Consider the following 26741-nt stretch of genomic DNA (forward strand, 5'->3'; position numbering starts at 1 on the left):
ATCAGGTATAGCAGGTATGTTTGGGTTTTTTTCTGGGCCCATTTAGTGAAAAACTTAAAACTCACTGCACAAAAAGACAAACCCCAAACATTTACCATAATCACTGTGACCTTCGTCTATAAAGTAAGCAGGCAATATATCAATCAACAGGCAAAGACATGATTCAACAGTCAGGGACCACTTTTAAGTGATGGGTAGGAGATCTGGGGCTATAGCTCAGTGACCGAGTACTCACATAGCACGTGCAAGGCCCTGGGTTCATTTCTGGGGCACAGGGAATCATGCTAGTGATGTACACATGCCTTCCACTCTCCACTACCTTGACAATGATCAAGTTGAAAACCCTTCATGCTGAAGAGAGGACATGTCAAAATAGCCTGATGACCCCTATGAATTCTGAGTGTATGTTGTCTTTGTTGGTGTTTGGGTAAAAGGAACACAGCATAAAAAAATTAAGATGTGTTTAGTACATGTACAAACTCCCCACAATGAATTTAATCATTAGGTACTGCTAACATGAACTAATACAAAAATTTTGTGAAAAAAAGGAAACAAGAACATAGCAATAAAAAGAGCATTTTATGAAAGAGACCTTTCACTGGATGGTGAAAGATTAGTAAATTAAACAATGAGAAACCTCATTCTAACTCTGTCAAAGTACACCAATAATCATATTAAGACTTAACAGATTGTGCATCATTGGCCCCAAGGTATATGTAAATTAGCAATCAATCTAAAATTATTCTAAGAAATGGTTGCTGTCAATAGTTCTGAGAGAAAGCCCCTGATAAATCTATAAATTTTAATTTGTAAGCCATTTGATAAAACCAGTAATACAGGAAAAATAAAATTTGTAAAACTGATCCCAGTAGCCTCAAAAATAGAATTAAAAAAAATAGAGAAGTTAGAAACCAAAATAAAACCAATACTAGATAGCAAGATAACATTTTTCAAAGTGTGCCAGCTGGATATTTAATACAAGTGGTAATTATCATATTTTAGTTTTATTTCAGATGCCTCTGCTTCTAGACAACATATGTTAATAATTGGTAAAATTTCCTCTAAAAATACAGTGTATGTGAAATACTTGAGTAGAGTTTCAATACATAAGAAATGAATCTATTATAATATTTGTGGTCAGTAACCCCCAAAATATTATAAACTATAACCACAAGTTTCACCTATAATACTAAATATACTTTCATATAAATAAACTTACATACAAACGTCTTTTATGAATGCTGTCTCTTCAATGAGGACATTTTTATATTTCCAAAGCAAAATATTTTTTAAAATTTTCTAATGCATCTCAAGGTAAATATACAAGACAAATATACAATAGGAAGACTTCTTTGTGTGTTATTACTTAAGAATCAAATAGACGTCATCTAAAAATTGCTCATGTGTAACATGCCCAAGTTTCTTTTGTTGTGCCAACCAAAATCTTTTAGCTTTATCTCCTTTTGTGAGGCTTGGTGGCCCAAATGAAATAACACAGCCTGCCATTCTTGTCTGCCAGTTCAACTAGCAATAAATCAGTGAAATTCAGTGGAATCTAATGATCACTATTCAACTCTACTTTCTCACTTATCTCCTTTTATGGTTAAAGACACAGAAATAGTTGAATAATTCTAATGACTTAAACCAAGAATATCAGTATGAATACTCTGGTACAAAATGAGGTGAACTCATACTTGAAAAGTATCTTTTTCCCCCAGCCATGAGACAAAAGCAAGTAATTTTTAAATGTCTCTTGTGAAATTAAATTTGAGAAAATCTGCCAGATTTTTATTTGAAAGGTATTTCCAGCTCATTCCTTTTAGACCCTCAACTTCAATGATTTGACATGTCTGTTCTCTCACTTCATTCAACCACCCTTCCATGAATCATCCCCTTTGTCTTTTTTTGTCTTTACCCAGCCTGATCTTTGTAGCCTCAACTATAAGCCTCTCATTGGATCTGGCCCCGATCTATCTCTGCCCATCTCTATTTTCATATTATTCTGTTGGCAAAACTACTATGATGATTAAATATAACTATCCTTGGATTCTCTCCCTACTCAAAGAAAAATAAACAACTGCTGCTTTTGCTTTAAAGATATAACAGTGAGCTCGAAGGGCTCTCAGTTCTGCTCAGCAATCTCTTACATTATGCCTGCTAGAAAAGCATTTTATATTTTGTCTTTCCTCATACTCATCTGATAATCTGGATTCCTATTTTTTCATAGCAAACAGAATCAAACAGGAGACAAGTACAACACCTTCCCATAACGATGTATGTTCATCTCTATGTATCCACACAAATCTAGAACGTACATTGCTGAGCTCCAGTTGAAAGGACCAACTCACCGCTTTATGGCCCACATTCACATCCCCATCTCCTCTTGGTTACTTAAGGAAACCCCTCTGTCAGGTCCTTTATCACTAATAAATAATTCCCATCAGTTTTCAAATACTGTGATAACTATTTAACATACTAATTTTCCTGCTTTTACATGCCATATAACTATTATCCCCCACCTTCTACCCCATAGCAAAATAATCTCAAAAATCATGTATTTTTTCACTATTTCTTCTTCTTTTTTTTTTGTATCTGGAATGAAACTCAGGATCTTGTGTCTGCTAGGCAGGAGCTTGTGCCACTGAGCTATATCTTCAGCCCTTTAGCCTTTTATTTTTGCCTGAATCAATTCTAATCAGGCTTTTGCCCTGATAGTATAGTTGCCAGAGTCACCATGATTTCCATGCAGCCACATCCAGTGTTCAGTCTCAAAGTTGCCAGCCTGTCCGTGGCATTCTGGTGGTTACTCATTCCTTCCTCTCTTTGCATGCTCTTCATGTATCTCTAGAGCACTTTATTCGCCTGGCTGTTCTTTTACCTGCAATAAATATTCTTTACTAGCATCTCTCATTGGTTCTTCTCCATGTCAACTTCTACATATTGGGAGCACCCCAGGATTCAGTCCTCTCAATCTCTTTTTTACTATATTCACTCTGTTGGGATCTAATTTGATCTCATGGATTTAAGTTCATTCATCTAGTGAAAGCCTAACTGTATTTCTCTAGACTTAGACTTTGGCCTGAACTCCAGGCTCATATATGCACTGACCACTTTCTCAGCCATAAATAAATAACAGTATCTTAAACATTTTACTCATCTAAGAAAATAATATCAATCAATCAGATGCTCAGGCCAAAGTCCACATAATTAGAAAATTCCACAGCAATACTTCAAAAATGTGCCCAGAATGAGTCACTTTTCACTAACAAACACTTTCCAGCTAGATTCAAGCCCCATCTTCTCCCACCTAGACTCTTGCATAAGCCTGCTGTCTAGTCTGCCCATTTATTTTCATGACTACTCCAAGGTCTTCCTTAAGAATATAAAATATATCATAACTTCCAGTCAGAAGCAGAGTGGGTCCACAAAGCCCGGGTTACGTAACTCTTGACTTCTCTCTGGCTTCTATCCCTACCCATTCATCTTTTGCTCTTCTCTCTCCAGCCACACCTTGCTCTCCAGTTCACCTTGCTGTTCTTCAAATATGCTATAACCTCAGCACCATTTCAGTTATAATTTCTGTCACTAAGGTATCTGTGGAGAGAACAAGTTCTAGGATCCCTTGTGGCTATCAAACTCTGAGGATGCAAAACAAATGTGAGGGTGCTCGACTCTCATATAAAATGGCACAGTATTTGCATAGAATCTGTGTACATTCTCCCATATACCTTAAATGATCTGTAGATTGCTTATAATATCTAATACAATAGAGATGTTATGCAAATAGTGGCTATCCTGTATTGTTTAGAAAGTAATAACAAGGAAAATGTGTACATGCTGGTATAGACACAGTTTTTTCCAGACTTTTTTTATGTGAGTTTAGTTGAATCCCCATATGTTAAACCTTCGTATGAGGAGATCCAACTGTATTCCTCCCAAGTATATTCACAAGGCTTTTCTCCTTCATTTTCACTAATTTCTTATCCACATGTCACTTTGCCTTTTCTGATTCCCTCTTGAAAATCATGAACCTGCCACTGTCCTGCTTGATAGTCTTCACAACATTCATCACTGATGTCACAGTGAACCTTTGCTGTGTATTATCCAAGTCCCTCACTCAAATGTAAGATTCATGAAGTGGAAGACTCTGTTTGGCTCCTTGTTACACCTTCAGCATCTTCAGCTCTGCCTTTATTGGGTATTTGTTATGCCAGATGCCAATGCATGCTGAATGAATTATCAATTTAACCAGTATCAGTTACAAATTCATATAATCAGGTACATTACCACCATTCTACAAAGATTTAAACCTTTAGTGTAATAGAGGTCACCATAGCAAATTGGTACTGTTATAAAGACTTTCACTATGTAGATTATAACATAGAGTAATAAAGAGATAATTTATAATTAAGTTATGGGAGTGCTCTTATCCCTAATTTCAGTTTAATGATATAATGCATCTACTTGCTAGTTAACTGCAAATCTTAAACATTTGAATAGATTTTTTTAAATAATTTCAACCTCAAACACTCAGAAGGTGAAAACTTATTTTTGTCACTCAAAACTGGGGTTCCAGGAATATACTTCCTGGTATGGGTTCCATACCATAATTAGCTTCTCTATTGTTCAATAATAAATGTGGCTACTGAAAGGGTACTGTGGAGTAACCTGTTGTTTCTTCATTTTGCAAATGCATCTTCTTTGCATCAAATCACATGCTCTCTGAGTGTAAGGATATTTTCTTGATCTCCTGTAATCAGAATGTTAAGTTAAACTGAGTATGCTGAATTACATTCCTTATTTCAACAAAATACCAGCAAAAGAATCCTTAAAATAAATGTCTAGTATAGGTTAACTAAAATTTGGTTTATCATAGTCAATTAAGAACTCAGAGCTGGACATGGTGGTACAATACTGTAATCCTAGTACTCAGGAGACTAAGGCAAGATGATCACTGTGAGTCCAAGGCCAGCCTCGACTATATATCTAGACTGTGTTTCAAAAAACAACAAACAGAGACAGAGAGAGACTGAGACCGAAAGAGACAAAGACAAAGAACAGAGAGACAGAGAAGAAGCCAGAAAAAAGAAGCTCCATCCCAACAATCACTGTCACAGTCACTATGGCAATGGGATGGGAGGGAACATAAGAGATGGTTCACTGGTCTGTTAATCTTTCATTTTCATTTGCTTACCTTACATTGGCTAAATCAAGTCGTATGGCTCCTATCTACCTTTAAAGGAAGAGGGGAAGTCTAACCCTTCTATCCTACCAGGATACTTTTGTGGCTGCCATTGTATCTTTATAGAGCCTTAAATAATCACTTTCACATGATAACAGAAAACATTCTTGCCTACCTCTGGGCATACAGTACTGTTTATATTCATTCTAAATTGACACATGTTTGAACACACAGATGGCCACCAAAGGATAGCCCCAAAGGATAGTTCCAAAAATCCTTGGAAAGAAGGAAAGAATTCATGTTTTTTTACGGCAAAATTAAACAACACTGCATTTCTCAAGCATTGCACCAACAATCAAAAGCATTCATTGCCAGTGCATAAAATTTATTTGAAAATAAAACTCCAGTAAACAAAACATGGCCCATGCTTTTTTGGCAATACTTCTAATTTTGTAGGCACTTGATGTAAAATGTTTCTTGGATGTAATCCAAGTTTAACTGCAGCCAATCTACTTAGATAAAAACAAGCTATGACCTCAGATGATTTCAGCCTCAGCTAAACAGCCCAGAAGCCAAAGGAACAAGATAAGATTATGAATAGTTTAAAATAAAAGCTGGTGTATAGAGTTTAGTAGTCATCGTAAGACAATGACAAGATATGACTGGATGAAAGTGAGGAATATTGCTGTCTGCTAGTCTTTTATTGGTTTGGTTTCATATTAGCATATGAACCACAGTAAAAATAAGGAGAGGGGATATCACAGGGAATAAAATATAAAAAATGATTATAAGCAATTATAGAAATGAATGAATGAACATTTGCAAGGAAATTATTTATATACCATACAAAATAACATTATTAAACTTCCATGTTCTACACATACATATAGACTTCAGCACTCTCCCAGTTCATATAAGGAGAATCTATAAATCATCAAGACCTCAAGAAAAGGTTTTTTGATCATCCCTTCTGCTCAGTTTCCTACCCACTGTCCCCTCAAAGTACAGAACTTTGTGGAGATGCCTCTTCTTCTGTGGAAACATTGTGAAAGCGTGTAAATTAGGCAAATAAGGAAGGAGAGTGCTAAACTATACATACTCACACTACCTTATTCATTTCTGGATGCCATAACAAAAGACCACTGTGTAGCTTAAAGAAGAGAAACTTACTTTCTCACATTCTGAAGTCTGAAAAGTCAAAAATCAAAATCACACATATTTGATTTCTAATGAGGTCTCCTTTCCTGGCTTTTGATGGCCACCTACTATTTGAGTCCTCATTTGTCTTTTTTCTGTGTTCATATGGAAAGACAGACAGCAAAAGAGACTGAGGGAAACAGAGAAAGACAAAAAATTTCATAAATCCTATCATGAAAACCCACAATCATGACTTAATCTAACCCCAATTACTTCTCAAAGGTCTCATTTCCCATTACCATTACATTGAGGAGGGGATTAGAGCTTCAAACAAGATTGTTCAGTACTCCAGCCCACATCAAGAAGTAACAAAACCACATAAAAGGTGATAATGAAACAGAGACCCTTCTCACATGTTCCAAACACTCTGTGGTTATCAGGGTTAAAGCCTCATATGACGCATTTTAAATACCAGCGTAATTCACAGCATAATGAACATACACATACAAAAGCAACAATGATAACAAAAAACCTCATCTTTTAAGAGAACCAACGCATGGCAAGGTATCATCAGACTTTGCCCCAAACAATGTTTCTGCTCTTCTGCCAAGTTAAATCCTTCTCATTTTCATTAACAAAACTTTACATGACAAAGCAGACATTTACACACAGTATAAGGTTTCCAAACAATGCCATTGTAAAAGCTAGAAAGCTGCCATCCTGTTCTGGTTTCCAAGGACCTTGCGCAGAAAGTATGAAAATATATGCAGTTGTGAACTGGCTAACATAAATTAACTATTTAACAGTAGGCACTGAATGAATACTCTTTTTTTAAAAAAAGATATGGTCTAATAAAATACAGTAAATCATTGCACAAAGGAGCTGAGCTCCAGAAATATTATATGATTGCTACAACATGACATAGACAAAAATATTAATCAGGTCTCAAACGATGCCCTGCTTTTAACTATGCAACCATTGTTGACGTAAGAAACGACTTGCTGGACCACTAGCAATGGAACCCTAAGAAAGTGATTTAATCTCTTCTGAAATTCAATTTCACTGGTAAGTGAAAGGTTCAAACTAGATGACCATTATGCTTTTCTTTCTCAAGTTTTACAATTCTGTTAATAGTTTAGCTAAAGACCAAAAAAAAAAACCCACTTTTATATTTACCCTATAAAGGCTGTTATATAAAGACTACATGAGCTAGTAAATATAAAAAGTGTTTTACTGGTGAAAAATCATCATGTGACTTTAGAGTTCTGTCTTATCCTTTCATGCCCAAAGAAGGAACCCTCAGCTCCAACCAGCCTTCTAAAAATACTGAACATGGGAGAACATAAACGAGCAAGTATTTCCATTAAAACACACACACACACACACTCAAGTGGCAGTTATTTCACTATACCAACTTAAAGAAAATGTTCTGAAGTTAGATATTCAAATACAAGATTTTAAGACCCTTATACAAGCCTCAGCATATCTAGGGAAACAGGAGAGATACAACCACACGTCCCCCACAAGCCAATGGCTGTGTGCTGGAAATACTCACAAAAGGACAAAGCATGAACCAATAATACAGTAACAAGAGTCACACAGAATCAGCAAACATTTACACAATGGTATATTTAGTGGTAGTCCCTCATATATGTCAGTTGCCTCATGGCATATTGAGATGGTGAGATAATGATGTAGAAGTCATTAAACAGGCTATCACATGTCCAAGAGGGCTGAAGTGTTTGAAACTAATCCTGTATTAAATTTGAAGCAGATGGAAGCTCTGAAAAGCATTGAATTTTACTTTATTGAAATATCCTTGAAACTTGGAGAAGTCATAGGTAGCAGAGTGTTTCCTATGAGCACTAAGTACAAGCACAAAATGACCATCAAAAGACCCAGGGCTAAAGGATTTGGAAGTCATTCAACAATCATGCACTGTTATTCAAGGTTTCTAGCTTGATAATGAATTAAAATAAGAATACCAAAGGAGAGAAGGGTGATACAAAACTTCCTACTAAGTGTTTCAGCCAGGAGTATTATCATTGGAAACGGCATCAACAGAGTTTGCATGTAGCCAACCAAACAACGGTTTCTTCTTTGGAGCAAAGGTACTAAAGAGAAATACCCAGATGGGAATTGAGCAAGAATGTAACTGCAGACTCTACAACAGCCTTTGAGTAGCAGTTACTGGTAGAAAATATTGTATACCTCAGTGTATCACATAGTATAGACAGAAATTTGCCTATAGAAACATCCGTAAGGGGTTAGCTTTACATTCCATGTTCTCCATTGCTGTGATGAAATATCTAAGACCAAAAAAAAATTAAAAACTTAAAAAGAGGAAAGGTTTATTTTGTTACACAGCTTCAGAGATTTTAGTCCAAGATTACTTGGTCTTTTTGCTTTTGAGACTGTAGTGAGTCAGTACATCATGGCAAAAGGGTATTCCAAGGGAAACTACTCTCTTCATGGCATCCGGGAAGCAAAACAGAAAAAGAAAGGGCCAGTGTCCAAATGTCCCCTTCCAGGGCCACTCCCAGTGACCTACATCTTTGCACTTGGTCCTGTCTCCTGAAGTTTCCCGCCACTTCCCAATAGCTTAGAGACCAAGCATTTAGCATACATATCTTTGCAGGACATTTGTGTCAAACTACACCTAAGCAAGTATAGAGGATATAAATCACAAAGCCAACACACCTAGTGACATTGTTTTTACTGCAGGTTACATGAGAAGGGTATGTAACTATTGGCAGTGCTTACAATTACTTCATGACCAAATACAGATACAAACAGCAACATGCCATTTCCTTGACAAGCTACCATCTGCTCACAAATGGAAATAAAAATCTTAAAAGCATATTGTTTCATGTAGACATGCACAGCTACTTTACAGATGTAATACAATCTGAGCATAATTAAAGATGCATAGGCCAAAGGCCCAGATTTCATGGCAAAGTCCTAATTTGACCACTGGGGGAGGCCTTAAAGGTAAGTTTTTAAATGTGCACAGAAATATTTCTACCCACTTGTGTATGCATTTAGAAATAATTCTTAAGGCGGCATAAAAGCCATTGCTGGTGAAAGGCACTGTTTTAGGATCAAAAAGAAGCAAAGCATTGCACATTTTACTTTTTAATAAGTTTTTAATAAGAAATTCTCCACGTATAGTTCTCTCAGAAAAAAATTACTCCATTTAAAAAACAAAATCAAGAGTGCTAAGCCAAAAAATAATTTTATTTTTTGTTATGTACTTATGGAGATAGATGCAATAAACAAAGTTACTTATACATAAGCAAAGTTCAATACTTCATACACAAAGACAAATACACAAAGTCACTATGCAACTCCAAAATTAGACAAATTGAATCAAACATCTGCTGCTTTGGTTGCCCAGCAGTCCCTCAGCACCTTATATGGGACAGATTTCCCTTTCCAGGAAAACTGCTCTTTTCTTCACTCTAACCACCAGGCTGACAATCACAACAGCGCACTTTCAGGGTTAACTGATCCTGAGGCAGGTATGTAGCCAAAAGAAAGCCAGAGCCTTCCCTGAGCTTTATACTCCTGAGCTAAGGCAGGCAATGCACTTACTTTCCCATGTGAAGCTATAAAGAAAGGTGGTCCCCCTTACCAAAGTCACATCTGCAACAAAATAGGAGAAGGAACCCGAGGATATATCTTACACAGAAGGATGGAGTCTTGGGGTCCCGAATACTGAGTGGTCCTTAAACCCAGTTGTACCTCCTCCTCCTCTTTGTTGCATAACTGAATAAGTTCCCCTTTGCTTTCTTGAGTTGAAGTTCTCTCTCTGGCAACCCAAATTGTCTCAAATCTCCTCTCAGAGCAAAATGAAACTGAACATATGCAAGTCTAAAACAGAACACTTGCTTTTGATTGAAAAGCTATGAAATAAGACACTGTTCAAAACATGAGGCAGCCCAGCGCCATCCTCAGAATGCAGCCCACCTGAGAAGGGAGGTGGCTTTTCATAGATTTAAAAGTTTTGGGTGTTTTGTTTTGTTTTGTCTTTTGTGAAGAGACGAAGTCATTAAAGATTAGGAAGGATACAAGCATGGAGAAGATAATACATGTTCCAAATTCTAGCAGGAGATTGTGGGAGTCACATGATGTGGGGAACCATTCAGACTGCTTCAAAGCTCAGGGGTATTTAAGGACACTTGAGGACAAGACCCCTCTTGTCTAGCGTAGGAGCACACTGGGAGACAGTTACATAACCATGACTTAGCAAAGGTAAATGCATAAGCATGGTTATAGCACTTTACAAGAATGTTAATATGAGATAACAACCTGTATAAGAATTATAAAATAAAGATGCACTCAGCTTTTACTCTGGCTCATTGCTCTGTTCCATGCTGCCTGTGATTTTTGCTGATGTCTTGCACACATGCATTCTTTAACCTTGAGAGTCTCCCTCAAAAATCCCCACTGGGCCTCCAGAGCAGGCTGACAACTGGCGTAATCAGTGGGACACTGAGGGGAGTGGTCCTGTGGTGGCTGTGGAAATGGCACCCCAGGACAAACGAGACCCCCAGAAAAAGGCTCATAAATGATCGCAGCCTACCATGGCTACCTGTAGCCACTTTCTTTGTAGTTTGGAAGGCCCTGGAAGGCTAGGAATCAGACTATTTGGTGCCCAAGGATATCTTACAAACCTTGTAGCAGACAAATTCCTCCCCGGTACCGTGAAATGGAAGGGCAGGTGCTTTGGCTGTTTTTCACTCTCTTCTGCTGTGCAAATCAAGAGGCAGATGGCCTTGTCTGGCAAGTAGACCAGCTGCAACTGATAGAGGAGGACCTTGAGGAACAACTGGCTGCTGCAGAGCTCACGTTGTGAGGTGCGGAAAGCACTGCCTCCTCCAGAAATGTCTCCAGAAGCGTAAGTCTTCATGTCTGAGAAAAACCCCTGGTTTTGCATGCTACGATGGCTATTCATTAAAAAATGGAGGTAGAGGAAACCCTAACCTAGAAAGGAGGACTGGGAGGGGTGTGACCTATACAGCTATGGAGCTGTGGGAGCTGACAAAACAAAGCAGAAGGTGGGTGACACTGTCTGCGTGGCTGCGATGGCTGTGGGGTGATGGGGCTGATAATATGCAGTTAAGCCCACAGCAGATGTCCCAAATAGCCAGTGTAGCTAGCACCACCTCTGTGGGATGGGTTCTGCAGGATGTGCAGAGGACGACCCCAGAAACACATAATGACACTGTGATAAATTCATTGATGGCAGCAGCTTGCCTGATTTGGGAGAATCCAGGTGACCTGCTGGAGCAAGTCACTATCCAGACTTGATTACTGTGCTACATGAAATGGGCATGTGGCAGATGACATTTATACTACAGTACTGTAGCCTAGAAGAAGAACTGCTGATGGCATGCATGAAGGACATAAGCTTAGCAAGCAGGCCAGCTGGCAAGTTCAGGTCACTTGATCCCTTTATAGATCACTTGATCCATGATGCTGTTGCCACCTTGGCCAGGGCTGGGAGATGTGGAAGTAAAGTACTATGGTAAGTGGAGATCCACAAAAATTGTACCAACAAAAGAGAAAAAGAAAGGGGGGCCCAGGCCTGCAGGGCCATCTCCCCAAGGTCAGACTGTGGGATCACTGAAGGTCACTCAGTGCCAGATCTGGATGAATCTGCTGGCTGCCGGCCTAGCCACGGGTAAGTTAGGTGGGCTGCCTTTGCATGTGTCGCTGACTCTGTGGAAGCAGTTACACCCTGAGCAGCAATAGTGACCAATGGGCCAAGGCCAGAAGGCCAAAGCAGCAACGATGAAGCTGGTTGGAAGAAGTGATGTGGGCCTCATTTTACCTGATTAAGAGGCAGGCCATGCTACCCAGGTTTTGGGGATCCCAGGAGACTGGAAGGTGACATGTGGAATTGATTATTTACTGGTCCCCAAAGAATGTAAGGCATTGGTGAATACCAGAACTGAGTCAACACTAATATATGGTAACTCAGACCATTTTATAGGATCCACCACACACACAGAAGGATATGGGGGTCACTACATCACAGTCCAGAAGGCCCAGGTACTTTGGGTATCCAAGTCACCTTTTGCCCCCATGCTTGTATGATGTTTATGTTTCCTCAACTGCTAAAAACACAGTAGGGGTGGACTCACTGATTGGTACTCAGCTTTACCCCACAAGAGAGAATTCTGCTTGCAGATCTATGTGGCAAAAAAATCACAGTCCAAATGATATACACCATGCACTGTGTGTGAAGCAGTTCACTGTGTGTGAACCAGCTGCTGGAGGCCACGAGGAGATGGGATAGACTGTCTTAAAACGGAAAAAGCAGGGGTGATTCTCCCTCTGAACAGTATGGCCTGTACAGAAGCCACAGGGGTTGTTGCAAATGACTGTAAAGTCTCATTCTGATCCTGGCAGTCAGGACCAATTTGCCTTCACCTGGGAGGGCAAACAATGGACATTCCAGATGTTGCCACAGTGCTATTTGCAGAGCCCAACTTTGTGCATGGCCTTGTGGCCAAGGACCTGGCCACCCGTACCAAGCCATACTCTGTGTCACAGTTTCGTACTGATGATGCTATATTATTTGAATTGTCTTACAGATTTGAAAGCCACTGCACACAGTCCAAAGGAAGATTTCCTGGCAAGGGGTTTGGCAATAAATAAAGCCAAGATCCAGGGACTTGACTTGTCTGTCAAATTCATTGGTGTTATATGGTTGGGTAAGATTAGATCCATGACAGTACACCCATTACAGGTGTTTGTGGGCTTGCTAGGTTTTTGGCAGATGTACTGCACCACCTATCCTGCTGAGCCCTTTATACCAGGTGACCAAAGGGGGCACAATATGGGGCTGGACAGACACAGTGGAAGCTGCTTTTCAGCACTCAATGAAGGCTGTTGCACAGGTGCAAGCCCTGCAAGTCACAGACCCTAACCTGCCATTTATCCTAACCATCAGTGTGGGTGACAATGGATTTGGCAAGGGCCTAGGCAAGAACAGGGAAAACGGAAGCACCTGTGGGTTTTGGTCACAGTTGTAGGAGGGAGCCAAGAGCTGAGGTTCTCTCATTGAGAAATAGCAGTGGTGCGTGCCTGTGAGGAATCATGGATGGCTAGAGGATGGGGTATGGACACGGACAACTCATCCTTAGAGCGGCTCCCACTCTCATGTGTTGGGGGACATACCTCCACAAGTAGGTCTCTTTCTTTTTCTTTCTTTCTTTTTTTTTTTTTTTTTTTTTTTTTTTTTTTTTTTTGTCTTTTTCCTTTTTATCGGTACTGGGGATCAAACTCACGACTGCCTGCTTGCAAGGCAGGCAGGCACTTATGCCGCTGAGCTAAATCCCCAGCCCCTAAGTAGGTCTCTTTCTAAGCTAGTCTTTGACAGCTAAACTGGCAAGTTTTGGGACCCATGAGGCACATGGCTCAGGGACCCATCTGTGAAGACTAACTACAAGACTCGACCCCAAGTCTCTATACAGAAAGAAAGAGGGACCTCTGGCTGGCACTGGATATACTGATGTGTCGAGCCATTACCCAGCCCTGAAATGGACAGAAGTCACTGTCCAGCCCAATAGGGAAGTACACTGGATTTATAGCAGAACAAGTATGTCAAGCCAATAGGGAGAGTTGCAGACAGTGTGATTTCTTGTGATACATGAAGAAGGCCCTCTACGTGTGTGCATCGACAGCTGCGTTACATTGAGGGGGCTGATGCACTGGCTGCTGACTTAGGCAGCTCAGGAGTGACAGATAGTATACCATTCCTTGTGGAGTGCTGGCCTGCAATGAGACGTATACAAGTGTGGCCAAAAAGCTGACCATGCAGGGTATCATCGCTCAGGAAATAAGTCCTTCTTCTCACTGGGAAATGACTTAACAGACACCTTGAACAGGCATTGCAGTGGTTGAGTGCTAGGAATAGCATCTGACCAGAAAAAGTGACTGCTGATACTGCAAGGAATAATATCTGACCAGGGATAGCATCTAACATGGGCCTGGGACCACAGACTTATCCCTCCAAATTGAAGTCCTTGCTCAACATATGGCCCAAGCCTTGAATGTTGTGCACCAGGCTTTGATGTTGCTGATGGATGAAACTTCCAACCTTTGAAAGTGTAAGATGTAGAGAACCACTCAGACTGCTTCGAAGCTCAGGAGCACCTAAGGACACCTGAGGATGTGATCCCGCTTGTCTAGCACAGGCACACAGAGGAATACAGTTGTGTAACCATAACTTAGCACAGGTAAACCCTCACTCACTGGTCATAGCACTATGCAAGAATGTAAACATGAGATAAGAAGTATACAATAAAATCACAGGCGGCTCTTGCTTTGGCTCTGTTCTGCTCCATGCTGCCTGCTGTTATTCCTGATATCTTACACACATACATTCTTTAACCTTGGCACTTCTCCTTCAAAAATCTCCCTTGGGCCCTCTGAGTGAGCTGACACATGATGAGCAGGACTGAGGTTAAACCAAGCAAAGGTAACTGTGACCTGATGCAGGTCTCTTAAATTTTCTAAGCTTCACATTCCCTTGTCTGTAAATGAAAACACTACCTACATTGTACAGTTATTATGAAGCAATTTTCTGCAAAGGTGATCCTAGAACCACCTATATTGTAATCACCTTGTCATTACGTAGATTTCTGGGTTCATGCTCAGACCTGTCAAACTGAAGTTTGTTCTTTAAATAAAGGATAAACACAATTGCTGGCCCATACTAACTTTTGTTCAAGGATTGCTATTCACTTGTACCACAACAAGCATCATCCCACTCTAAGAAAGACCTTCAAAGACTGCTGAACTTAAAATTAAAAGAATTCTCCAAAACAACACAAACTTTACATTGTATAAGTAGAGAAAGAATTATCAATATCAGGCTGCCCTAATCTTATGATTGCTTATCAAGGTTTCAATAATTCAAAACAATGATTCACAGCCTTGACTGCACATTAGAATCACCTGGGAAGCTTTTAAAAGTCTCTACGTTCAAGGCTGTGCCTCCGACAAATAAATCAGGATCTCTGGAGGCAGGATCCAGACATTTGTATTTTTAAAAATTTCCCTCAAGTGATTCATTATGCAGAAAGGTTTTTAACATTTCTAGCAAGTACAGAAAAAGAATGTCAACTACATACAGGGAGACAACTGGGAGAAATATTTGGTTGTGATTAAACTAAGCAGGCATGATCATTTAATAATTTTCATGCCTCTATACATTCAGTGAACCAAATCTTATTTCCTACTTTTTTAAAACATGCCCTCAAAATCAACAAACAATTAATGTCTTCAAATACAAGGTTGAGGTAGAGATGGATTTTTGGATCTTTGTACTGCTAGTGGGAGAATGAGTTGGTGCTACTACTCCAAAAAGCACTTTCACGTTATATTGTAAAGATGAACCACCTTGCAGGCAGCCATGCGATGTCTATTTACGTCCAGGGAGACCACAGCACATGCATACAACAGACTTAACTGACAAGTCACTCTGATCATAGAAGAAAAAGAATCTCTCAGTATTCAATGACAGCAGTATTTGTGATTCATAGAATAAACTACACTGTAATTCATGGATAGACAGCAATACAATCACAAATCAAAGTATTACTCAGCAGTGGCAGCATGGATGAATCTTACCAATATAAAGAAACTTTCAAGAGCCAGAATAGGAGCCCCCACTGGTTTCAGTTACCAATGATCAACTCTGGTCTGAAAATATTCACTGGAGGTTTCTAAGGACAAACAATTCATAAGTTTAAAATAGCTTTTATTCCAGTGTATTGTTTTAATTGTCCTATTAGTTGCTAGAACATAATTTACCATTAAACTTAATTATATATCAATACATATAATTTATAAATTAAACTTTATCATATATATGAATGTAAAAGGGGAAACATAATATATAAAAGGTTCAGTATTTTCTGTGGTTTCAGGCAATGGTGGAGGGTATCTCTGGAAGATATGGGAGGACTACAGTGTAAGCCAAGGATGATATTACATAAAGCAAGAAAAATGAAACAGTGAATCACTTAAGCATACATGTAAAGATAGACACATAAAACAAGAGAAAAACAAACAGGGTTCAGAATGGGGGAGACATTCCTGGTATCACAGTGAGGAGGAAGCAATGCAATAAGATCAGGAGAATCACAGAGATGAATGTAAACATGTAAAGGAGTTTTTTGTTTGCTTGGTTGGTTTGGCTTGGTGATTGTTGTTATTTTTGTAAAGTTCTGATTCTTAGATAAGGCAATGTTTTCTCAGATCTTCATCGGCATGTTCTGGCAGGGTGTGTGTTGTCAACCATCACTGTGATTATTCTTATCTTGTGCATTAGAGTTGCAAAGATGGAAGGAAAAACAGCTCTAGCAGTAAAGTCCACACAATGCAATAGTAATGTAAAGTAAACTCAATGGACTTTCAATGATTCTAAAGTCAAACGTTTAATCTTTTAGCAACATCCTATCTTCTACGCTGCATCCTATTTTAGAAACAAGAATCTCAGATGGTCAGAACAAGGTAGACAACTGTCATTTTGGTGCACACTTGTTCCTTAACATTGCCAATCAAATCTCCCTCTGTACCTAATTAAGAGTGAATAGTCATGAAAAAAGGGGGGAAAAACCCTCTCAAATAATAGTCAAAGAATCCAATTTCTAATTTGGCATTTCCTGGGTTTTTTGAGGGCTTTATTCTTTATATTTCTATTTAAAAATTATTATAACAATCTCTGGCACTGCAGGAATCATCTGGCAGAATGGTTATGTCAATTATCTGTATTATTGCTTAGGGAGGGACGGGTTACTTATTTCATGATATCCTTACCCAAAAACAGTTGGTAGGAGTTAGGAGGATTTTTATTGTCCTTTAATATCTATTTTTGTGATGGAAATCTATCTGAACCATTTTGTCTTATGTCATCTTCCTCCTTTTAAAACCAAGTGACAGGCTTGGTTCTTTTCCATGAAACACTTTTGAAAAATATGTTTTGACTTTCAGAAATCATCTGAATACATAAGCATAAGGTCAGCAATTCTGACAGGCAGCAGCCAGATAGAGAACAGATTTGTTTAGCATTTTGAGTCAGCAGGTCTTTTTAAGATCAATTTCATAGAGGGATTTGGAGGAGCATATTTCTCCTACAAAACCAGTCTCCTACTAATTTGAAGACAGTGTTCCAGCTTTACCAAAAATAAGCTCTTAAACTCCTACTCCACATGACATAAAATGAAAACAGAGAACTAGGTCTGCCTGTAGAAAATCGACCATTAGCAGTGATTCTCAAGGTTCAGGGAGGCCCTAAAACATTCAGAAGACTATGCTAAATAAAATGTAGATTACTAAGGCTCACCCCAGATCTACTCATGCAGGAACTAGGAGGTAGGATCAGGAAGCTGCTTTCTTCACACACACATTGGACCATTCTGATGCCCAAAAACCCATAAAAATCACCTTGTAGAAAACACTGTCCTGTAGCATAGAAAGAAAATGAGAGTATGTGCTGTGTCCTAGTCCTTAGCTACACCAAAAGAACCCCTGGGGTACGAAATAATAACCACTCAAATCTACCAATAATTTTAAAAATAGATAACATTTTTTAGCTCTTGGTATTTGAATTTAAGTGAATCACTGCCAAATAGCATTTTTTAAAATACAGTAGGAAAAATTCCTCATTGCTGGGAAATGTAGCTGTTTGAGATCTTATCAGATTAAGACACCTAAGTAGGTTAGGATACTGACTGCTTCCCTGCCCTATTTTCAGTCCATGTATTAGAATAAGCCTTGTCTACTATCTGCTTTCCCGCACAATCCAGAATGAGGCTTCCTATCACTATATAAAGAGATCAAGGAGAACTCACTAAATTGTCTGTGGAAGTTTCACAAAAGTTTGTACCCAAAATACTGTGGAGAATGAGAACAGGGAGGAGGGCCTAGAAATGCCACTATTTAGGATTACTCTAGTAATTCATGAAGCAGCTCCTCTACAGGTCTTTGCAAAAGCAGCACATTAACATGTTCAATGATGTGTCAATTATGTTAAAACATCTATTGTCCATAGACAGCACTAAAATCACAATACTATTTGTTTAAAAGACATATACTAGAAGATTTTAAAAAGAAAATGTGCTCTTGGGCTTAGATGTAGATTGTCCTTTCAGGTCTTGAGTGCTAGACAAAGTTGTCCTGATGGTCAAAGCACATGACTGTCAGCTCCCTAAGCAGCCCGCCCATGACATTTCCCCACGTGCCCAGAGAACCCCTTTTGCCCCAACTTTAACTTCCATTAGAGGAAGTGAATCATCACAATAAAATTTCATTCTTTCTCTACAGGCTGGAATCTGTGGAAGTAGGAAAACTGCATGGAAAAGAATCAAGGTCAATAGAATTTTGGAGGAGGAGACAGTCAGGTCACCATATTTTACTTGAGTTGAAAAAATCAGCAGTCAGTTCTCAGTGACTTAGTGATAAGAACAGAATTTACAGCTCACATACTAAAAATCATCACAGCATCTTCTGATAATACTTTTATCTCAAAGTTTTCAATTTTATGGGATGTTTGCCAGGAGAAAATGTCACAAAAATGAAACTTCTTTCTTCTACTAGGAAGTGACTGATGCCTGTGATTTGGATAAATTGTCTGACCCCTCCTGCCTCTACCAATTCTCAGGGCCAGGAACCCTATTTCTCAGGTTTCCCTCATAAATGTAGACTTTCTAAAAGAGCATTTTCTAGTACATTCAATTAAGCCATTTAATTGTTATTCTAATTTTCTATGTGCTAATATTTTCTTACCTTATACTTCAGTCCTTCTATTTCCTAACAGTTTCTGCTTTACCAATTTTCAGGGCTGTAAAGATCCATAGCTACTGTCACTTCCTAGTGACTGCAACTGTTACCATGATAAAATATCTCCCGTGTCCAACTAGCCCCTTTTGCTTTGAACTATTCCATGATAATTTTGCCAGCTTTTTGTTTGCTGGTGGTACTGGGAACTGAAATCAGCACCTTTCCACTGAGCTAAAAGTCACTAAGTTGCCCAGGCTGTGCTCCATCTTGAAATCCTCTTGCCTCAGCCTCCAAGAGTGCTTCGACCACACCCAGTAAACCATCCCCATCTTCTTTCTGCCTTCATACTTGTCTAGACTTTGTGCCATCCATCTATTGTCAAACTTGCACTGTTTTGTTTAGATATTTTTCTTGAAAACCACACAGAGGCAGATTTTCTTTTTTTTTTTTTCCTTGCATATGACTGTGTCATACTAAGGAAAGTTAACTAGTTTAACTGCCACAATATCTTGTAGATCACGTGCTCAACTTTTGTTTTCCAATTTTAAAACACACATGGATTTTTCAAAAGAGACAAGTTAAACATGGATATACAGTGAAAAGTGTGAGCCTGCCTCATACTGTTTCTGTAAGCATGAAACAATTTGTATTATTACCTTGTTGAGAAAGGTTGGGGGATACACTGTCTCCTTGCCTCTTTGTATCTTTCATGCATACAATCTTTTTTTTTTTTTTAGTTCAATTATGTAACTGTATCCCCAGATCTCTATTTTTTCCATTTATTAAGATTAAAGAGTACCATTCAATTGTCCATTATAAAATAAGAGAACATACATGACCTTGTACTTCACTCCACCTTTTAGCCCTTCTCTCTCTTACACGTTGTCACCCATAGAAATGTCAAGTTTTACAGCATTTCCGATTGGTTCAGTAAATATAATTTACCCTTCTTGTTTTCATAGAGATTATGAAAAACTGAAACTAATCAATTGTTTCTAATATTACAACTAGACACATAGTTTTATTGAATACAGATCCAAGTAATGAAACTGCATCTCCACTTAAACTGTATCTCTGTTTAAAGGAATTGTATCTCTACTTAAAGGGATACATTCCTTTATCCTTATACCTTTTCTAAGGATCAGTTCCTGTATTTTTTTAATAATATCACTTAGAATCCTGTCACATTGTAGTTTACTTCATATTAAATTGGCACTTGTGTTGCAAATTGCAAATTTTTGTTTTTCTGAGAATTCCTACCTGCCTTTCTTCTTGTTGACAAAAAGGTGTGTCTTGATTGTGTCAAAATCATCAAGCCTATCAGTTACAAACAGATCCAATGCATGCTTTTTAGTGTCACTGTTCTATCTGGTTTTGGTCATTACATTTTCTGCTTTCCAAAACTGCTTTGTTAATACAGTAAATCCTCGCAAAAAATTTAGAGACTACCCTGAGTAGATAAAATCGCTAGCCCTTTCCTGTTCAAAAAGTAAAATGAGCAAATAGAAGGTTTACTTTAAGTTTCAAGAGCAGAAAGCAGTCAGCAGATGTGGCAGATGACCACAAGAAGTCTTCAGATGCAAAGCTCCAACTGCAGTCAACCTTGTCCACCAAGGAGATTCTAGGGACAGATGCTGTAGCCAGCTGTTCTGTGTGGGATTTTGTGGGTGACGTGTCCAAACCCATTTGCTTGCTTCTGAGTCACCCACTATTTCTTTTTCTACTGAAAAGATCATGGTGTCTTTGCAGAAAATTAGAATGTTTTCACCCTAGAAAAGCGATAAACATAAAGGTAGCTATTATTAGGCACTTATACCATTTGCTGAGCTTTTCCAATTCCCTGCCCTGTGGTTCAGAGCACTTCTTTCAATTTAAATCTGATCCCCGTAGTGGAGGTAAGTAAGGCTGAAGCTAATGCCATAACTCTGGGTTCCAAAAGCTAGAAGTTTCTAAATTAAAGTACTTCAAGTTGCCATCTTCCACGTTTATATTCTTCCTGATACAACTTGGAGGTTTTGCAAAGTTTCATTAAGAAAAGAATTCTACTTTAAAAGAATGAATCATGAAAACAGGAGTTAAAGAACTTGTCTGTCTTGAAATTAGAACTACCCAACACAAATACACACTAAGAAAAAAGTTATCACTGTTACATCTTTTTGTTCCCTCTCCTTTCAAACTGAGACAAGAAACTCTTGACTTTCTATTATGGCTATAACTTTAATCTCTGTGAACTAACTCTGGGAAATTATTAATAAATCAACATCACAATAGAAATAATCTTAATCTCTCAATATTTAATGAGCAGGCAGCATGAAAGGTAATGGTAGCATAAAAGTTATAAGCTGAAAGGGTCTGAAATTTATCTCTGGGTGGTGGGATTATAGAGATTGTTTTTTTCACAGAAAATCATGGCAGGAAGCACATGGAAGAGATGACCTGTTTAGACAGAGACCCAAAGAGGAAGGGCTGGAGACAAGATATTCCTGTCGGGTTCTATCAGCCTGGAGCTTAGTTATCTCTAACATGACATCCGCCCAACTTGGCACTGGCCCTGAGAAACAACTTATCTCTCCAAAAGTAACTTCTGTGTTCTTCCTTTAGTGCCAGAAATAAACCTCCTGCTCCCTTTTCGCCCGTGCACTGAGCCCTCTCTGATCCCAAGACTCCAGGACCATCCAACCACTCCACCCCCGACCCAACTCCATAAAGGCCATTCATGCACTCCCTTTTTTGAGGATCTTTGCAGTCTTCAGCAGCCCTACTGCACCTGCAATAAAGGGCTTTTCTCACTCCCTCACATCACCTACACCAGAAAAAACCCTAACAAAGCCCCCCAAAGGCATGCCCTAGTAAGATAATTCCTCCAAGTGGGCCCCACCTTCTCATAGCCTATTCGGCTAATGAGTTCATCAATGATTGATCTACTTGATGAAGTTAGAGCCCTCTTGATCAGTCAGTTCCCAGAATCCCATCAACTAGCAACCAAGCCTTCAAAACAAAGAGTCTTTTGGGATATATTTTGGACGGCAACCATATCAGTAGCTCAGGAGCACCCCCTATCCCAACCTGACTGGGTGGCCAGGGCAGAAATTTTAAATAAATTTTGCAGTTTAATGCCATGTATATTGGTAAAACTAGAATACAGCAAAGAGAATAGGAACAATTATCACTTGGTCTATTGTTTTAGAAACCACAGAATACTACCTAGAGAGGTCACAGTTCTTGGTGCATATGATCTTATACTTTCACATGAACAGCCTCCTGCTCAAATTACTGATGGAGCTAGTATTACGTATAGAAAGCATCCACTGTAGAGAAAATGGAGATTCAGCATTTCCATGAGCATTAGTTCTGGTGTATTTTTCAACCCTCAGATCATCTAATAAAATGAAAGGGCCATAGGGCTAGGTGGATAAAGATGCTATGATGTCAATAAAGATGCTATGGAGTCAATTTTTACTACTTGTCAATATTGGAAGCCATGAATTACAATATGTCTTCCTTAATGGAGGGTAGTGAACCTTAGTGGATTCAAAAACCCATATCCTATATAATATCTTCCTAGAATCTCCATGTAAACAGCTAGAAAACCATTAAAGAATACTACTACTATCAGCACAACTCCTTAATAAGTGATGAGATAAGATAGAGGAAGAGCAGGAAGAGGAGAAAGCAGAAGAACTGTCTACACTCAGACACATGCGTACACACTGTACCACACAATGGAAACTTGTGATCTGTTTGTCCTGCTCCAACCCAAATAACTTCCTTACTCAAAAAAAAAAAAAAAATTCAAAGCCTTGAGCTGGAGTCCTGACTGCCCGATGACATCAAAAGCTGTATAAATACTAAATAATTAGAGAATTAATTTTAGGAATAACATTTTTCAAATTGCCAAATTTAAGGTCAAAAATAGATACTGCACATGAGAATTTAAAGAACAACTATATTAAAAGAAAATAAAATCAGAGGTGTTTGTATCATATCTAAAAGTCCAAAGCTGAAATTCTGACATTAAAGATATACTTGGAGAGGGTAAAATTAAGGAGCAAGTTTCTACCAAGTAAGAAGTTTGGGGGTGGGGTGAGATGGGGATCTAGATAATCCTTGGGCAAAAATGTTGATTTTAATAGTTTGACTTTTATATCCAAGAATGGATGATACCAGTGAGAATCTGGAGATGAGACCACCGTATGCTTGAAAACTACTAAACTGCTTGGAATCTGAATTCCCCAAACCTCTTCTCTATAGCCCCATGCCACACACACACCCCACATTCTAGAACATAGAGCAAGAGCCACCCTGGGTTGAGGTGGCATCATTTGCTTTAGTTTGTTACATCAGCAATATGCCTGAGAATACATCAGCACACTGCTTAGCCCCCTCTGCCAACTTGCTTCTGTCTTGGTTTCCTACTCAGCTGTCCCTCCAGCTGTTGTGACGAATTCTCCCTATTACAGCTGTATCTGAGACCAAGAAACTAAGAAGAGAAAATAGCCCCAGGCAGGATAGTACCTAGTCTTTAAAAAGTGATCACAACACAATAGAGTGGGAGCCAAGCAAACCATGATAGAGAAGAAGGAGAAGGCAAAGATCCCACAACAAAACACAACAGAAAATAGCAACACAAAAAGGGTTCCAGGTCAGGGGGTCCATATTAGGAGGCACAGTGAGGATGACAAAGGACAGGCTAAATCACACTTATATACACAGAATGTTCCCTTGATATCCTGTGATGAAAAGCATTACACCTCTGTAGTCTTTCCTACCAAGAAAATCCACAGCACCAGAACACCAGTCTATTCATGAGAAAACCATCAATCGAGCCCCTTTAGGAGACATTGCACAAATTATCTGAGCAGTATCCTTCAAAACTAGCAAGGAAAGTCTGAGAAACTGCCACAGTCAAGAGGAGCCTAAAGAGCCTTGCTGACTAAATATAATACTAGTATCCTAAATGAGACCCTGGAACAGGGAAAGACTACTTTGTAAAATTAAAGAAATCTGAATGAAGCGTGGGCTTCAGTTAATAACACTGTATCTGTGTCAGTTCACTAATTGTTATAAATGTATCATAGCAATGTAAGAGATCAATAATAAGAGAAATCAGGTATTGGGAATATAAGAAGTCTCATACTTCTTATGTAATCTGAAAATATTCTAAGACAAAATTTTTAACACAGGCAATACCAGGTTCTATAAATTGACTTACTAATACAGAATAGTTATTCACATCTTTCCAAAGTAAAATCCAAGTAGACTTTACTCGAGTCTTATTATTCTTAAGGGAAAGATATCTCTCATGTTCTACCCTCTTGAAATATTCCTTTCTCATCTAAAGCAGATATAAAACAAAAGCTAAGAAATACTGGAGAAGGTCACAATTCCAGGAAGACAGGCTCATCAAAAGACTGATATTTAATCAGAAGATTGTAGAAGCTCCCTTTGCCCACAAATAAGCACTTCATCCTCATACTAAAGACACATTAAGTCAATTACAGGTGAAGGAGCTATAAGACACAGGTTCTATCTAAGGCGTTTGTAGAGACTCCAAAATAGAGGAGGTCTCTGGCACCTGAAACTACACTATGCATAGGCCAACTCTACTCTGTAATTAATCTATTCTAAATTAACAAAATTTTACACTAAAGGCCTCTTACCTAATCTATTACATTCAGGTTTTGATAAAAATTACAAGGCATGCCAAAAGGCAAGCAAAAAATACAGTATGAAAAGACAAAGCAATCATTATAATCAGACAGATGCTGGAATTATACATCAGAGAACTAAAATGACTATGATTAATACATGCATTAGTCAAGTTCTTCAGAGAAACAGAACCAAAAGAATGTATAGATAACTAGACAGATGAGAGGGGATATATACGGGAATTGGCTTTGCATGTGGAGGCTGAGAAGTCCCGTGATACGCCATTGGCAACCTGGAAAGCCAGGAAAGAGTATGGATTAGTCCAAGTCTAAAGGCCTGAGAACCAAGAGAATTGACCACACAATCCTCAGTCTGAGGCTAAAGGCTTGAGAAACCAGAGGTAACTGGTGCAAGTCCCAGAGTCTGAAGGCCAGAGAATCTGATGTCCTTCTATCAAGATCAGAAGAATGGTGTCCTGGCCGCAGAAGAAAAAAACGAGAACATGAGACTTTGTCTTTCTAGGTCTTCAGATGTTTAGATAAGGCCTGTTTACACTGAACGGGGGGGGGGGGGGGGGATGCAAATTCCCCTTACTCAGTCAACGGATTCAAAAGCTAGTCTCTTCTGGAAACACTCACAGGCATACCAGGAAACAAAGGTTTACCAATCATCTGGCTATCTCCCAATACAGTCAAATTGACAATTATAATTGACATTATAATGTGCTAAAAGTACTGATGAGAAATGCGACGATGTGCAAGAAGAAATAAGTAATGGTAGCACATTAATGAAAACTCCAAGAAAAAAGAGATCTACATAAAACACACTGAAGACATGAGATTAGCCATGGGCAAAGGAAGCCTTGATGAGCTTTAAGGTAGGGCAATGGATTCTTCCCAAATGGAAATGCAAAGACAGAAAGGGAAGGTAGGCAGGGAGATGCCAGAAGAGAAATGACAGAACTCAAAGAAGAGGGGCAGGAGAGAAGAATAGAAAAATATAGAAGAAGAGGATAAGGGTGTAGAAGAGAAAGAAGAGGACAAGAAGAAAATGGAAGGTAAGAAAAGGAAGAAGATAAAAAGAGCAGGAGAAACTGGAAGAGACAAGGAGGAGAAGGAAGTAGAGGATAAAGAAGAAGGAATAAGAAAAGAAGGAGAAAAGACCAAACAAAAACTGTGGGATATTTTCAAAGGTGAAGCACACATGTAATTGAATACCAGGAGAGGAAGAAAAAATGGAGCCAAATAAAAATTCTCTGAAGTATTCAGTTGTGGTAACACACTCCTATAATCCCACCCACCCAAGACACTGAGGAAGGAGGACCACAAACTCAAGGACAGGCTGAACAACGTAGCAATATCATGTCTCAAAACAAAATAAAAAGGGCTGGGATGTTGCTCAGAGCTAGAGAACATTTGCTTGGCATGTAGAAGCCCTGGCTTTAATCTCTAGTATTTATATAAAGTTATTTTGAGGTAATAATGATTGAGAACCTCGCCCCTCAAAATGACAGACACCAAAACACAATCTAAGAAGCTTAGGGACCACCACTAAGCAGAATAAATGTCAAAAACTACACCCAGCTATCACGTTCAAATAGTTAAAAACCAAAATCAAGAAGAAAATCTTTTTTCTGTAATGTGAGCTGTATTTTTATTTGTTCCTTTCTTGCATTTGAAATAACTCTTCAGGGACTTCCTTAGCCTGAGATTCTTTTCCACAGTCTTTAACAACTACATAACTGCAATCAACCACCCCATGGAGTTTTCCTGCTGGGTCAGTCTTTCTCAGGTTTTTTTCTTTCCATTAGAACATGTTTGTAGTACACAATGATTACATTCCTTATGTGGAGTTAGTACGTGTACATAATAGATCTTAATTCTCTTTTTTTGCTGTTGTTTTGATCCTCCATTTTTGGTCCGCTTTCTTTTTGCATAAAGGTATATCTCCCTTTTTCCTATTATTTATCTTCTAT

At 38.8% G+C, this 26741-nt stretch overlaps 1 protein-coding gene across 11 annotated transcripts in view; it reads right to left on the reverse strand.

Annotated features, from left to right (window-relative positions):
* The window catches only part of Rgs6 (regulator of G protein signaling 6), a 613466-nt gene that overhangs the window by 480680 nt on the left and 106045 nt on the right, over positions 1-26741 (reverse strand). The window lies entirely within an intron of this gene.

Source organism: Cavia porcellus, unplaced genomic scaffold, assembly GCF_034190915.1.
Source record: "Cavia porcellus strain 051 isolate PalLab524CR breed Dunkin Hartley unplaced genomic scaffold, mCavPor4.1 scaffold_31, whole genome shotgun sequence".
In the NCBI taxonomy this organism is placed as follows: Eukaryota; Metazoa; Chordata; class Mammalia; order Rodentia; family Caviidae; genus Cavia; species Cavia porcellus.